The 17,125-nt window shown below is 32.8% G+C and overlaps 1 pseudogene; it reads right to left on the bottom strand.

Moving 5' to 3' along the window:
* Window positions 1-14,684: 14,684 nt before the first annotated feature.
* Window positions 14,685-15,735, bottom strand: LOC149217245 (putative E3 ubiquitin-protein ligase RHC1A; annotated as a pseudogene).
* Window positions 15,736-17,125: the final 1,390 nt, after the last annotated feature.

Raw genomic sequence — 17,125 nt, 5'->3', positions numbered from 1 at the left:
CCTTGTTCTTTGATTTGATTACTAAAGTCTAAGGAGGTGTACATGTTCTATCAGTCATTTCTTTTTGTGGGTGATATGTTGTAGGAAAAATGCACAGGGGAGGGTTACTTTGTGTCGTGTCATTTAAGGGTTACTTTGTGTCATGTCTTGTATTAATCCTTAGTTATATATCAAATAATTATATATTCTTACATATAGTAGATAAATGTTTGAAGATGATATTGATATTGAACATAATTTTTTTGATTGTTGGGAGTCACTAGATATAAGATATTAACTTCAATAGTTTAGGATTATGATCATTTTCCCATATAAAGGCACCTTATATTCAATGTAAAGCCATAATTGGACACTCTTATAAAATCCTTCAATCGATGTGATATGACCATGCCTTCCTTGTGTAGTTAGAAGATTATGTCTTCTCATCTTTCTCTACTACCTAGATCATCTTGATATGAGATCTCATGTAATAGGCTTCAAGTTTTGTTCATTATTATAATTCTCTATTTTCTAAGGAGGTCCCTTTCTCTTGAAACTACATGTCTTCTAGCTTCTCATCTTGCTTCGTATTTACTCATATCATTTTAATTGTGATTGTAATGAAACTATAATATCTTCATACATATAGTTATATTTGTTGTATTTGTTTATGCAAGCACAATCATGTTGCTCCTTATGGAAATTCTCAGCCCTTTTCTCCATGCATTGCATCTTCACTAGGTTGAGTTTCAAAATAAGTTCTATGAAGGGGATGGTTACAAATTGCATCCATTCTCCCATTGTATATATGAATCTCATTTTGTTAGCCTCACACAAATAATGCTTTGGCACAATATTACAACCTTTATGTAGCAGCATACATCTTTTGCTCCCCAAGTTTGTGCATTTCCCAGCCAAGGTATAAGGGCCCTCCACTAACCCATAATTTTATGGTTCAAGCAGAATATACCTTTGTTTAGCAGATAAATACCAACAACAAGAGTCTAGCCTCACACAAATGAGGCTTTGGCACATGATTATGGCCTCTATTCAGCAACATAAACCTTTTTCTCCCCAAGCTTGCACATTTATGAACCAAGGTATAATGGGAAACATTGGAGTATGGAAAAATATCCCAAAAGCCAACGATAAAACCATCTTAAGAATCAACCACTAAAATCACTGAAAACTACAACAAAACCATGTGATTAGCGTCCTTTTTTGCTTCTATTTTTGCATATAAAGCCCATTTTTGGTGCTATTTCCATCCATTTATCAAATATGGTGCAAAACTTGATGCAAAATTTTCACTGAGTTTTTCACTAAGCCTCATGCCAAGTTTATCTCCAAGTATTGCAATAGGGTTTTACACTAGGGTTTGCACCTATTTTTATGCCAAGTTTTGTGTCATCCTTTGCACCAGGTATTGTTCCATATTTTGCATTGAGTTTGACACCTAATTTTATTTCACCTACTTTTGCATCCTTTATTACATCCACTTTTTGTGCCTACACTTGCATCATATTTTGCATCCTCTTTTGCATCCTTTTTTAAATCATTTTTTGCATCCATTTTCACATCCTTTTTTGCATCCCCTTTGCACCAAGTTTTGCATCAAGGTTTGTGTCTAGTTTTTCATCTACTTTTATTGCATCCACTTTTTAATCTTGTTTTGCATCCATATTCACATCCTTTTTCACATCTATTATTATGTCCACTATTGCATCCAATTTTTTTGTGACACAACTTATGCCTATTTTGGCACCTCCTTTTGCACCCTCTTTTGCTTCTAATTTTGCATCAATGTTTGCATCCTCATTTGTGTCTAGGTTTTCATTGAATTTTACATCTATTTTTGCATCCCTTTTTGTATTATCTTTTGCATCATGATTTGCATCGTGTTTTGTGTCTTGTTTTTCATCTACATTTACAACAAATTTTGTTGCATCTAATTTTGCATCCACAGTTGCACTCATCTTTACGTCTATTTTTGCATCCCCTGTTAGATCTTCGTTTGCTTATTTTTTCGCATCTATCATCACATCCAATTTTGTTGTGCCAAAATTTGCACCATGTTTTGAATTTATTGTTGTACCCATGCTTGATTCCAATATTGCATCCATTGGATGACAAGGAAAACAAGAAACAAAATTGCATAAGCACAAGTGCGAGTACATTATCCCAAGAAGGCAAGCCCTATAAAGTGAAGGGGGAGATGTAAAGAAACAGTCTGTAAAAAAATGCAACAGCCACAATGGGATGTCTTTACTCATCTTTTGAATCAGTAGTGTAGATGTCAACACCAAGTGCCTGCTAGATAATGTTCTCTAAAGAGTGGCCAACACAGATGGGGCCCTTGGCAATAAACCTAGTGGCATAAACCTAATTTTGGTTGTGTTTGGAATGGAAGAAGATGTATGATTACTCCTAACATCTAAGGACAAAGACTCACAGTAGAAGGAAAGAAACTAGTAATGCATCTTGGAGAAGGTATCCCACAAATTTGGCTCTCCCAAGCAATTATAAGCTTGAAACCACATCACTTTAGCAATAACCTAGATATCACCCAAGAAAAAGAGTGAATACAGTCACAGTAATATTTAATTTCCTCAAATTCCAGTATAGTCACCAGTTACCAAGTCAAACAAACATGTCAACATGTACTAGGAAACCAAATCATTTTTCATAAACAAAATACAAACACGTAAAATTATTTAAAATCAACACGGGTGGGACTTTTGCAAATCAATTCCAAATATAAGAATGGAAAAAAGAAAACAATGGCAAAAGAGAGAGAACCATTTAAGTACAAATCCACTCCCATCAAATTGTTCGCCTCATTTTTCCCACCATGAGTGGTATTTTAGTCTACCATAGTTGTGTGTTTCTTTCTCTATTCAACCTTTAGCATTCTATATTTCTTGCCTAGAATAAAGATATCAAGCAAAAAACTTTCAGTATTAATAAATAGTTGTTGATGGTTGTAATAGTTAAAATATACATTTTAAAATAAGAAATAAAGAATAAATAAAACACAATAACATGAATTCTATTTTCGCGCTTATATTCACTACAGATTCCAAATAAGAAAATTCTTACCATTTTTCATACCAGACAGCAACACCACTTCCTGACTTTGCTTGCTTCTGAGAACTTCTTTATATTCTTGTTAGATTACTTCAAGTTTGAGACAACATTCAAAATCCAAAGTCAAAATGCTTATGTGTGTTGTTTTCTTCCGGAGTTCCTGCATCCATGATTTTGTTTGTATCGACGTTTCGAGCCCTCCACCATGGCTCATCATCAGGATAGATCAGTGATTGTGTAGGACAGATCTCCTTAGATTTGAATAAATAGGGATGAGAGATGCACAGGGAAAGGCCGACTTTGCGAGACTTATTTTGTAATTAATTTTTTTTTTAATATTTTTAATTGAGTTAGAAATATCTAATTATGTAATTGAATTGTTTAATTAATAATTTTTAATTTTATGTTCATGTAGGTGAATCAATATTTCTTACTAATTATTTATATATATATTTTTAATTGTTCTAGTGATTGCCAACAACATATATAGATATGTGTATGTATACACAGAACACAGAAATCAACAGCTGTAATTAATGCTTTTATTAAAACTCAAAAAAGTGCAATGAAATAAATAGAATATAAGTATAAATCTGATTGTGAATAGTTGCCAAGCTCCAACTTGGACTTCAGTGAGGCTCCAACCTCCAAAGCACCAACTCTGTTTTGCAGTGGTCCTGCACTTAGGAGCACCTACCCCCAATGACTTCTATCCAGTTCAGTTCTGAGGCTCCAACCTCTTGGGCTCCAACCCAACCTTGGTTTAAACAGGTATGTTGATGCACACTATTCAACTGAGATTGTCTCACTCTTGCTCTCCTGCCTCTGCTGCTTCTACTGCCTCTACAGCCTCTACTTCTTCTACTACCTCACACTCTGGTTCTTCACCACACCAACAGCAACAACAGTTCTTTGTTTTTACTGTTTTTTACATTTTCATGCCTTTTTCCATTCGTTTCCGCTTACTCAATGGCTTTTTGGCTTCCTCCTCACTCTCTTGAGCTTCGGCTTCCTCGACACTCGCTCGACCTTCCGGCTTCCCTCCTCCATTCGCTTTATCTTCCTCATGATTACCTTCTATTGATGGTGTCACGAAAATATAATGTCGTCGCAGAGGTGTTTCAGCAACGTGGAAATATAATGTCGTCGTGGAGGTGTTTCAGGAACGTCGAAACTGGTGTTTCAGCAACGCTGAAACTGGTGTATCGGCAAATTTTTCACAAGTGTCAGTGTTTCAGCAACGGAGAAATTGGTGTTTCAGCAACTTTTCTCCAAGTGTTTCAACAATGTTCAACAGCTGTAGTAGCCTTCACCAGTGTTCACCAACAACTTCATACAACGCTTAACTACCTCTACTCCTCTTGGCTCCTCTTGGCTCTGTGTGCTCCTCTTCTTTGGCTCTATCTCCTTCCTTGAATATTGCCATATTGACATCAATGACAATCTGTGTCCAACAATATATATATATATATATATATATATATATATATATATATATATATATATATATATATATATATATATGTAAGCAGGCTAAAGGCCAAGCAGGTTTTAGAAGGCATCACTCAACAACAAACCACCTTATTACGCTTAGGATCATTGCGGAGGAATGTCGTAATGATAAATCCAATTTATTTTGTTACTTTGTGGACTTTAGAAAGGCTTTCGATATGGTTCCTAGATACAACCTTTGGAATAGATTAGAAGAGCTAAAGGTTCCTCTCGAGTTGAGAACTACCGCTATAAGGTTATACGAGAATGTAATTGCCAAGCTAAAGAGCAATGAAGGGTGGTCGAAAGATATTAAGTGTAACATCGGAGTTAAACAAGGTTTCCCCCTCTCTCCTACCCTATTTGGAATTTACATCGATAAGATCGAAGGCTATTTAGAGGAAGCAGGATGTGATGGCACGATCTTAGCTGGGATAGTCGTCATCCTTTTTCTTTATGCTGACGATATTGTTCTTTTGGCAAGGTGCCCATCTGATCTTAATAAGCAACTCAGGCTTCTTAAGGATTTCTGCTCTACCATGGGTATGACTGTTAACACTGACAAAACAAAAGTTATGATTATCAAATCCAAGAAGGACACTTACACTAATTTTATGTATGACAATAATAACTTGGAGGAAGTGTATTCTTACAAGTACCTAGGAATTGATATTCATCACAAGCTCAACTGGAACCATAGCATTGAGAAAAGGATTAATGGGGGGTGGAAAGCTTACTTTGGTCTTGAAAATAATTGTAAAATAGCAAACCTTGTAATGTGGGATAAAAAGAAGTTCCTCTTTGAAACTTTAGTCACTCCTGTTATCTTATATGGCTGTGAGGTTTGGGGTTGCAGCATCTCCAGAGAATCATGGAGAAAGATTGACCAAATCCAGAAGCGTTTTATAACTTATAACCTGAAAATTAAAAGTAATACACCCTATCCTATTCTCCTTATAGAAGCAGGTCTTTCCCCTATTGAGAGCCTAGCTATGCTTAGGTTTCTGTTGTACAAGCACAAAATCAGTAACATAGACGATCATAGACTTCCTAAGCTAGCTTTAAATTCTAGGCAAAACCACCTAAGGCTCAATCGAGGGTGGCATAAAGACACAAGGGCCTGGTTAAACTATTGGGAGATCAACGAAAATGATGCATTGCAAAACATAAACAACATTAAAGATATTGTTACTTCTAAGTTCAAAGAAAAAATGTGGTGTGAGAAAGACTTAGCGGCTAAAAGAAAATTAAGTTATTATAAGAAGGTCATCAACCCCACCCTAGAAGATCAAAAGTATCTCTCTATTTTAACTAGCTCAAAGAAGAAAATTAATATAGCAAAGATTAGAACGAATTCTCATGAGCTCCATAGTGAAACAGGTCGTTGGGCAATTCCTAAAACGCCATGGACGGAAAGGATCTGCCATATATGTGAGAATAGGAACATCGAGGATGAAAACCACTTCCTCTTAGAGTGCCCCGCGTATAACCACATTAGATCTCAGTTTCACAATCTTTGCTACAATACTGACCTTCCTAGCCTTTTACAATGTAAAACTTATAGTGAGCTCGGGAGGCTTCTCTCCAAGCTTTTTGAGCATAGGAATAAAATCTTAAATCAAAATAGATAATTTGTTTATTTAGGTCCGATAGACCATTATTTGGTCTCAGTGGACGTTAACCACCACCATCATCATCATCATCATATATATATATATATATATATATTATTTATTTCTTTTTTCTTTTTTCTTTCTTGTTTTTATTTATTTATTATTAATTTATGTTTATTTATTAATTTATTTATGAATAATTATGTTATGTTTGTTATTGTTTTATTTTCTACTTAAATTCATTTTAGTTTTTGTTCTTGTTGTTTAGAGTTATATAGAAGTTTATAATTATGTGATAGGAATATTTAATTTCTTCCAATATTAATATTAAAATGAATTTTTAAATTTATTTTTATTTATTGTTTATTTAATTTATTTTTATTTATACCTGGTGTGATATGGATTCATCTTTGTTTTCTCTCCACATGCACATTTAGTTCTTACATGTGTTATTCCCTCACTCAGACTTTCTAATGGTGTATTTTCTCTGATCACCAATACCACTCTGACTATTCTTTAATAAATTGATTATATTTATAACTTTTCATGCTCCATCTGGCTTCATATTTGTGCCTTTTCCTACCTGGTTACTTTCCTTTATTTTAATCGAAAATAATCATTAATTGTAACTAAAACCATGATGGGACCATAAATTGTTAGATTCATGAAATTTTTGAATGACCACTTCAATGTTGATTGTTGTAAAACCAATTCTCTAACATTTTTTTACAAACAATACTTTGTTGTGGAACCTAGAGCAACTAAAACTCTTTTAGTAGAACACTATACCGAGACTTAATTTCATAAACTAGTAAACAAATGACATCTAATTATCCCATTACTTTGAGATTTTTCCCTTTGAGACAATTCACTGCCTCTTCATTTCAACATCTAATGCTCTAATTTCTTGAGATCCAATGTGGGAGTCGAAAGTATTATGATTGTCATTGTTTCATGATCTTCATCCATCAACAATACACATGCCAAGATTCCTTAACACATAAAAAGTTCACCAAACATTGTCCTTACCAAGTATGGTCATGGCATAAATCTTAAGGCCCCTGCTTATGTTGCATTATGTCACAATGGATTGATTATTGAGTTCCACCCGACACTCCACATCATCACTATCGCCTAGTGCTTTTGGCCCCTCTTTGTGTGGAATGGAACATATCCTCCACTCTACACAAAATTTTCCTCTGCATATACTTTGCTTCTGCATAAGCCTTTCTTGCACACAAAATTTAATTCCACACAAGCCTTTTTTCCATGCATGTTTTTCTCCCACAAAAACTCTCCTTCCCTAGAAGAGTTTCTTCTACAAAAAATTCCCTTCCACATAATCTTTGTTCCGCACAAGCTTTTCTTTCACGCAAACATTTCTTCTACACAAGCTTTTCTTCCACACGAACCTTCCTTCCACACTAGCCTTGCTTCCACATGAATTTCCCTTCCAGAACAACTTTGCTTCCTTCTTCAACTTTGTGCATTCCACCTTATTGTCTTTAACAACCTTGACATAAATGAAAACATTATGCACACCATATTTTTGGATTTTCCTATGCTTTTAAATGTGTCATTTTTATTAGAACTTTTTCAATCTCTTCTTATTTTTCTTCTATAATAACAAGAGATCTTTTTAAATACACCATACCTAGCCTCAAGTGGATTTTATTAATAGAAACAATTGCATACATAGGAATTGTTCCTTTATATGTATTATAAACAAGTTTTTCCACTTTAGCATTAGGATTTTCCATTGGCTGGGATGGTAATAATGTAGGTCTAGGTTGAGGTTGGTAAGAAGGAAACTAAAGTTGTTGAGGTTGGGTTATTCGTGGCACCAAAATTTCTTGTTGAAATATAGATTTTTAGGTTGTTGGAACTGCTGAAAGGAGGTTGTTGTTGGTGTGTCTGTTGAGAATATAATGGTTGATAAACATGATAAGGCTTTTTTTGATAAGACATTTATGAACTATATGGAGGTTGATTTCCATAAGCCTATCCTCTCGAACCTTGTTAATAAGGTTGATTTGGAGGTTGATAAGGAGGCCAATCCTTGCATGGCATAGGATGTATACGTATTTCGTATAGGATATTGATATTAATGAAATTGAAGAGTTGGGTCTTGAGACATACCTATAGGTGAGGATGTCAAGGCATTCTTAATTGTGAAACAAAGTGACTGTTCTACTTCACCTTCTTTCCTGTAGGTTCTCTTCATCTTTGTAATGGTTGGAAACTTCTTCATGGAGTGTTTTTATACACAAATTACACAAATATCAATAATATCCAAAGGGAATTCACATAAAGGATGTTTCGTTCTACTTTTAGGGGAAAATGTAGAAAATACTTCAGTTTATTTTTCTTGCCTCTCTTTAGCTTTTAGTGGATCAATTTGAGATCCAACAATATTTAAGAGGCGAGTTTTAAAATTTTCTAATCTTTTCTCTATTTTTTCCCTTGTAATTCCTCTTGAGGATAACTTAGTCACTTTTGAGGGGGAATCATGTTGTCCCTTATGTGATTTAGATCCTCCTCTAGAATATTTTTGCATAATTTAGTAAATTGATCGTAAGGAAATCAATATATATCACATTCCCCTACAAGATTAACCTAGACATCTATATATTCATCTCAAATTTATGTTAAGAAGATTGTTTGGGTAAATTGAGTTCTTAGATTACTTTGTTTTGACTTTTATAAACTATATGTAAATATCTCTAAGTAATCTTCCAAACTTTCATCTTCTTGTTGTCTCATCCTAAAAATATCTTCTTTGTAGTTTCGGGATCGACAATGAGGTTGATATTTTCTCAAGAATATTTTCCTCACAACATCCCATTATAGTATGGTTGATTCTCATAATCCCATAAACCATTGTAATGTACAAGATTTTGAAGTAGTATGGAATAAATTAATTTTTTTAGAGTCGTTTGTGTATCACAAAATAAAATATAAAATTCTGACAAGAACGCATCAGGGTCTTTAGTAAGCATTGCATAAAATATTGGAAAAATAGGAGGATTTTTTATTTATTTTCTCCTCAGTTCCCAAGACTCCAGGTCCATATAAAATAGGAAACCAAAATGTAGTTTCATGCTCTTGATCTTCTTCTTCTTCAACTCTAGCTCTTCTTCATCTTATATTTGATCCTTTGTAATGATAGTTTGTTGTATCTTTTATTTCCCTTTCTACTACAATTCTTACACATTCTCCTTTTCTTCTCCTTTCTGCTTCATGTACTTCCCATTCATGTTCATGTATTTATTTGTTATTCTTGCTCCTTGCATTCTTAGTCTCCATGAGCATCTATCATTTTCCCTTCAAAAAAATTTAACAATTCTTCAATCCAATCATAATCACCTTGTAATGGTTCACTAGTCAATTCATGGTTGCTTTCTTTAGATGGTCCTAGCTCTTTAAAGACTATTTAAGAGATTGTTTCACTAAATTAAACTTCCATTTTTTATGGATTCCTATTTCTTCAAGAACTGGTTGAGGGATTACTTATCATAGTTTTTCTACTGAAGGAGTTCCTTGTAATATTTGTTTTTTCTTAGTTTGATGTGTCAATAACACTTGTCTTTCCACAAGTGTTAACCTTTTCCTTTCAAATTGTTTTTTCTCTATTTTCTTTCTTGTTCCCTACATTCTTAGTCTCTATGAGCATCTGTCATTTTCCCTTCAAACAAAATTAACAATTCTTCAATCCAATCATAATCACCTTGTAATGGTTCACTAGTCAATTCATGGTTGCTTTCTTTAGATGGTCCTAGCTCTTTAAAGACTAGTTAAGAGATTGTTTCACTAAATTAAACTTCCATTTTTTATGGATTCCTCTTTCTTCAAGAACTGGTTGAGGGATTACTTATCATAGTTTTTCTACTGAAGGAGTTCCTTTTAATATTTGTTTTTTCTTAGTTTGATGTGTCAATAACACTTGTCTTTCCACGAGTGTTAACCTTTTCCTTTCAAATTGTCTTTTATCTATTTTCTCAATGGTGCTTCTTGCCATGGCTTGCATGAGTTGTTCTTCTAACTATTTTTCAGTTTTATATATTACGAGTACCACTAAGGGTTAATTAGTAGTGGAGGGTTTTTTTTCCTTTTTTCCTTATATATACCTACATCTTTAATCTCTAAGATTATGAATAAATAAACATAATTAAAACTAAATATAATTTAGGCAGAAAAATATAATAATTACGAGGGCTTGTAAATAATCAACTAAAGTGAATGCGTAGGTTCTTATCTCTCATTTCACTTCCTTCACTACTCCAGGTCCTAATTTTGTTATATTGTGAAATGCAAAAAATTTAAGAAAATTCTAAATCTAGCTCAAACTCAAAATGTGCTTCTGTGGAAACATCACCAACAATGTCAGGCTAATCTAGGGCATAGATTAGTACATGAAATTTATATCTTTGTAGATAATCATAGACTTAGAAGAACACTACAATATGTAAAGAAATTATACTAGATTGATTGTGACTTATGAAAATGAAATGATAGACTATGAAAATGTGGCATAGCTAAATACTATTTAATTGATAGCAAATCAAATGAACAATCTAAAAAAGCATAAAAAAAAAAACTACTTCAATCACTCTTATAACTCTTATTTGAAAATGAAACACACATATTAAAAAAACATGTTGAATTACTATGCATGCATCGATGTCTGAAATGTTGCAACCTTAGTTTCTAAAAGTTACAATGATTGACTCCTGATATTGTAAACTCTCATGTATTTTTCGATTTGAGAATACCAAATTCACTGAAATGAAATACTTTGAAAGGAAATTTGAAAAAAAATTAAAACAATCATAGAGTAAGCATAGTGTAAGGGACTTTCACGCACTAAGGCATTTCTAAATTGGGCAGTCACTCTTAGTCTTGTACAATATCCAACAATAGGCTCATCTTTCCACTCAATGTCTAATCTATGAAAGGATAATACAATCTACAAAAGCATGAAAAACTAAGACGTCACAAAACAATGCTAGATTGATGAATCAAGCATGCATAAGGGTTTTTTCACTTTAGGGATAAGAAGAGAAGGTCACTCCTAATCTTATACTGATTTGAAGAATAAGATAATCTCATGCATATCATTTTTCCTATGATATTTTTCCTAAATAAAAAATGAGATTTAAGGAGGGGAAAGCTGAAAACTTTAAAAAATAATCCACGTAAATATAGACAATAACAATATACTAGTATATACTAGTTAAGCATAAAAAAAAAGCAAAGTATGTGTATCTAAAAACATGAGTGGAGAAAGTATATGGAAGGAAAGATATGAAAATATTAAAATAGCGAGGACGTATATACTAGAACAAACTTGATATGTAGCAAAAGAACTAAGTGCACGAGTTTACTGTAGGGGCCCTCCACCTTCAAGCATGCACACCTATTGAAGACTATCAACTATGACAATTCAAAAAGATTCAATGATTTATGAAAATACATAAATAGATATGAAGAATATAAAGTTATGAAAAATATAAAGTTGTATAAAGTCTTCACACACTTGGTGTTTTTATACAAATTCTTCACAATAAAAAGCATATCATCTTTCACGTCATCAAGAAAATAATATTTTTAGGATTCTTTTGGGTCAAATTCCACCTTTTTGTACCCTTGCAATTTGATATAAACCCTAAAAAACTAAAGCATATTTGATTTTAGCTCAAAACAAGAGAATTTTGTCAAAACTAGAGGAGTATTGATTGAGCATTAACTGCGCATATATGAACTGATTCTTGAAAAGTGAATAAAATTTTATTTATATATGAGTCTCAAGGAACAAAACCCACGTCTACGATTTTGCCCAACTTTTATATATATTAAAAAAATAATTTTTTTTCTTTTACATATATTAAAAAAATGAGCATTTGCAAAACATTTGAGGTAATTTTCTAAATAGATTTTCATTAATAAACCATTTTAATAAAAAATCATAATTTAGAAGAAGATGATATTGGATAGTTTTGTAGTGGATTTTGGAGACAAATAAAAATAAAATAGACAAAAATAAAGCATAAATGGGTAAATTAACAAAAATTTAGGCTTTAAGTTAAGAAAAAGTAACCATACAAAATGCACGCAACAGTTACTATTCTCTGCAATATGCATGTCTCATCATGACCTCCCATCCAACTTTTTCTCTACTGATCTTCAATGTCATCATTTTGCAAAGATGCACAAACAACGTCTCTATACAATGATCTATGCTTCTCCATATCTATGTCGTTGAGTTAGCAGAGCTTCCAATTTGTCCGAAATAGTTTTAATATCTCAATTTTCTTTCGTTCTGACATTATTTCTAGATTTATAATTCTTTTATATGATGTATCAAAAATATTCTTTGTATGTGATCATTTAGTGCCAGATTTGTATGTCGGAGAGGAAGTCAGTACAAAAATAGTCTAAATTTTCTTACACGATGGAAATAAATAATCGTTTGACAAAGACATAAAATTCTACTTTATTGATGACCAACCCTTTTGCAAGAATGCATTTGGTAATGCATATGATGAAGAAAACAAAATCAAACACGTTGATGATGATATTGAAACGAATTTCTATTTTAGTCATCGTTCTATGTTATTTGTTTGAAATTGTTATAGATGCCCTGGGTAGAACATATTCTTATTGTTGTATCAAATTCCTTTGAAGTTATTGATGAAAACTTGTTGCGTGATAACCATAATTTTTATTTATTGCTCTGAAAATGGATTAACTGCCTTAAAATAGATGAGTTTAAGAATAAAAAGCAGAAGCACGATTTTGTATTTAATACTGTAAGAATGGATTAATAGCTTGTAATTTCACAAATGGATTGGGATTAAACTAGCAATTGTCCCAAAAGGTACAAAGAGAGGCCGATAGGATTATTAAATTGGAATTGTTGAATTTTTCTAGAAGAATTAATTGATTCGTGGAAAACGTTGTTTTCTCGGACTAGATCATTGTGCAATTACTTTTCTTTAGATGTTTTGTTTATATCTATATTATAAGGAACACATTGAATGTCTTATTTCATTTTTGCTATCCTTACTAATATCTTTTTGGTGCTTTTTCTTGATCAATTTGATGAAATATTCCATTATCCTTTGGTCAAAGTCCTCACCTGCATATTAGTGTACATCTCGATAAGTTCAAAGCTCAAAAGTCAACCAAAAAAGTCAATGGCAAGAAAATACTCATTTGAAAGATAGATAACGAAAGGGAATTGATAGTTTTCCAGGTGGTCCAAACTATATATATTTTTAATTTTATTTTATATTGAATAATTATCTTATGGTTTTATGTTGTTATTTTTTGAGTTCACTCATTAAATTTAATTTGTGATTTCAATGCATTCTGGTTAAGTTTTAGATAAATTAGATTGGAAAATAAATCGGAATTTTTTTAAAAAAATCAACCTTAAAAACAAATATATATATATATATATATTTTAAAATACATAATAAATTAATTTAATTTCTTTATTTATAAATTTTAAAATATTTAATTATTTAAGTTAATTTAATATATTATTATGTATGTATTATAATAATAATTAATATTAATATAATTAATTTTTGTTGTGATGATAAATCATATTAGTTTGGAAGAAATTAATAACTTGAAATGTGATTTATCAAAAATACATTATAAAAATTAATATAATTATCATTATTATTATTAAAATTATATTAATATTATTATTATTATTAATATACTTATCATTATTATTATTAAATATTTAACTACCTAACTTATTATTATAACTACCTAACTTAATTATTTAAGGCCAGGTCTAATGAGTAATTGTGTGAATGGTCAAAAGTGATTGCCCAAAAGAAAATTAAAAAAAGTGTAGTGTTTGAATCATATTTTTGATGGTGAAAATAAATTCAACCCGATCAAAAACTTCCAAAACATCTAAAATCTTGAAATTTGACACATGTAATCTAAATTTACGAAAATCCTAAAAAACTTTACAAATTTTTATCAAAATCCAGACAAATTTACAAACTATATGCAGTAAGTGAATATCAATAGATATATGTCGCTCTGTGCTTGAACGGTTCAATTCGAGCAAGATGTGTGACGTTTAGTCCGAAAAATATTATACTTTATCTGCTATTATCTTGCACAGGGAAAAATGATTCCTCCAATTTGCTTGTCGAGATGAGTTCATCTAGGCTCCCAGTGTCAACTCAGCTTTCAATGAGGGGGTGTTAATCTTAAATTAGATATCTTAATAATCAGAAAAATCCATTAAGTTGTCATGCGTGATAGAAGATTAAGAAAGAAAATAATAATGGAATATATTTTTATCATAGTTAATTAGGGTTATTTTGAGGTTTTTTTAAGGATAGATATAAATTAAAATCTAAAATAATTTATTTAATAAGTAATTAATTAATTTATATATATATATAAGGAAAAAAAAAAATGAAATTGAAATGGTTTATGTATAGTACTTTATTAAAATATAGTACTCCATGTAACCAGTATTTACAGTCTACAGTCAACATACTGGAGTACTGAGTGACTCAGCTTGATCCTCCAAGGAGAACCATTGCCTTCCTCAAAGGGCCATCACGGCTGCCTCCGGATAACGTTATCATTTGTATTTGAAGCATATTGACCACGATGAGAACAGTGATTTGCAGTGGAAGAATGTACAGACCACATTAAATTCCGTTGGTCGAACCTCGTCCATGGTCTCTGCTTCTTGAATTATTATTAGTATTAACGTTGGTATTCTTTCCACTTGAAACATAATTCCTAGAATTACTGTTTTGCGCAGCATAAAACAAGGGGCATCCTGAGATCCCCGGACATTACCTTGGCAGCCGGGGGTTATGACGCGGCACTTCTGGGCCTGGATGAAGATCTAGCCTGTGATGTAGCTGGAAAGTCGTCCGGCAATCCAAGGCGACAGATGGGACACGAATTGTGCTGAGCCAGCCAGGGAAGTATACAATCTGAATGATAAATGTGCTTGCAGGGCATCTCCCTGGCTTCGCCTCCGACTTCGAACCGGTCATTGCAGACAGGGCAGTGCGAATTGTTAATCAGATGTCGGGAATTGATCCTAATCGTGGGCATTGCATCCACGGCGGCCCTCGGGGCAGGAGGAGAGCCCAACCTATCGTTCTGAGACAGCTGTTCTATTAGCTGTTCTAACCCAGGACCCATGAAATAATCCCCAATATGTGCAGGCAAGGTCCTGGGTTCGATTCCTGTATCACCGCCCAAAATTAACACCATGGGGCCATTACCCCCAATCGCGCCCAGTCTGAGACTCCTGTCAGGGACATGACCGCGGCCTTCTCTATTTTCTTGGTTACTCATCAAGTTGAGCAGGTCAGCCATGAGGTCAGCCACAGAAAGCCTTTAAGAAGCCCTCGAAGGGGTTTGTTCGGGAGCTCGAAATGCCATCGCTTGCTTCCTCTACAAACCCTCCGCCACAAGTGGGACAAACAGTGGGCTCTCCTGTCAATAATCTTAACATACTATTGCAAGCATGACACCAGTAGGGAGAGCTATTTCTAGAACCCATCTCGATAAACCCTGAAAATTCAGGGAGACGACCTTCGAAACCCTTACGACGACCGCTATTCAAATCCAAATGTTAAAAAGCCCGATGAAGCTCAAATATATTGATCGCGCTGCGCTACGAGCAGAATTCAGCCCAAAATCCTCGAAGTTATCGCCCAGGAATGGCAGTTACAGCTCCAAACTCAAGGCATGCAAGGAATCATGCAATTATTTATGGGAATGTTGCCCGTGGGAGACTTTTGGGAGATCAAAGCTGAGAATTTACAAGTTACACGGTTGGGATTTCGTGGACTGTATCGAGATGAGTTCATCTAGGCTCCCAGTGTCAATTCAGCTTTCAATGAGGGGTGTTAATCTTAAATTAGATATTTTAATAATCAGAAATTCATTAAGCTGTCATGCCTGATAGAAGATTAGAAAAGAAAATAATGATGGAATATATTTTTATCATAGTTTATTTTGTGGTTTTTTTAAAGATAGATATAAATTAAAATCTAAAATAATTTATTTAATAAGTAATTAATTAATTTATATATATATAAGGAAAAAAAAAATTGAAATTGAAATGGTTTATGTATAATATTTTATTAAAATATAGACCCTATATATATATATATATATAAAATAATTTGAAATGTTTTATTTAGTTTGATATCTAGTGATTTCTATCAAAAGACTGTTTAATTCATTATGGATTAGAGAAATTTGAATACAGAAAAGCCAAGCTGGCTTTTGGCAAAAGCCAGCGAAGATAGAAAAAGTAGTGAAAATATCTTGCCATGTCAAGAAGGCAATTTAACTGATATTTAGAAAAAGCAGTAAAAATATCTTGCCATGTCAAGAAGGCAACTCAATTGATATTTGGAAAAAGCAGTCACACTTCAAATCAACGGTTGAAAGTGTCTCACTTGATCCAACGAAGGAGGATGAAAGTGTTGACAATTGTTGATGCATAGGAAAGGCCTATCGGCCTAAAAATTATCTATGATGTATACGTAAATAAATTTCAGAATTAGATTAGGATCAAAATAAGTTTTCTATGATGGATATGTTGCTCGCAGATGTTCTTTTTACTGTATTGTAAATTCATTTTTATGTGCTTCATCTTCATAGTAGAAGCCTTCAACAAAAAACATCATAAATGAAAAGGAACTTACATATTTTTTCTCTAATACCACAGACACATCTCCATTTGTTGCATGAAAAATAATCATGTCTTCGCTGGTCTTAATTAGAATGGATTTGGAGACCCTGTTTCGCTTTTAGATTCGATGGTATATTTAGCACGCAATTCATTTTTGTGATATTTCAAGGATTTTGGGCTACTACTATTCTTGAAGTTTGTCTTTTACAAGGCTTCATTTCTCTATGAGCTAAGTATAGTGTGTTGT

This window comes from Pinus tabuliformis, chromosome 1_1 (genome assembly GCF_031772625.1).
Source record: "Pinus tabuliformis cultivar Carrire ecotype Pingquan chromosome 1_1, CPIR1, whole genome shotgun sequence".
In the NCBI taxonomy this organism is placed as follows: domain Eukaryota; kingdom Viridiplantae; phylum Streptophyta; class Pinopsida; order Pinales; family Pinaceae; genus Pinus; species Pinus tabuliformis.
This window is presented reverse-complemented; position numbering and strand designations above follow the sequence as displayed.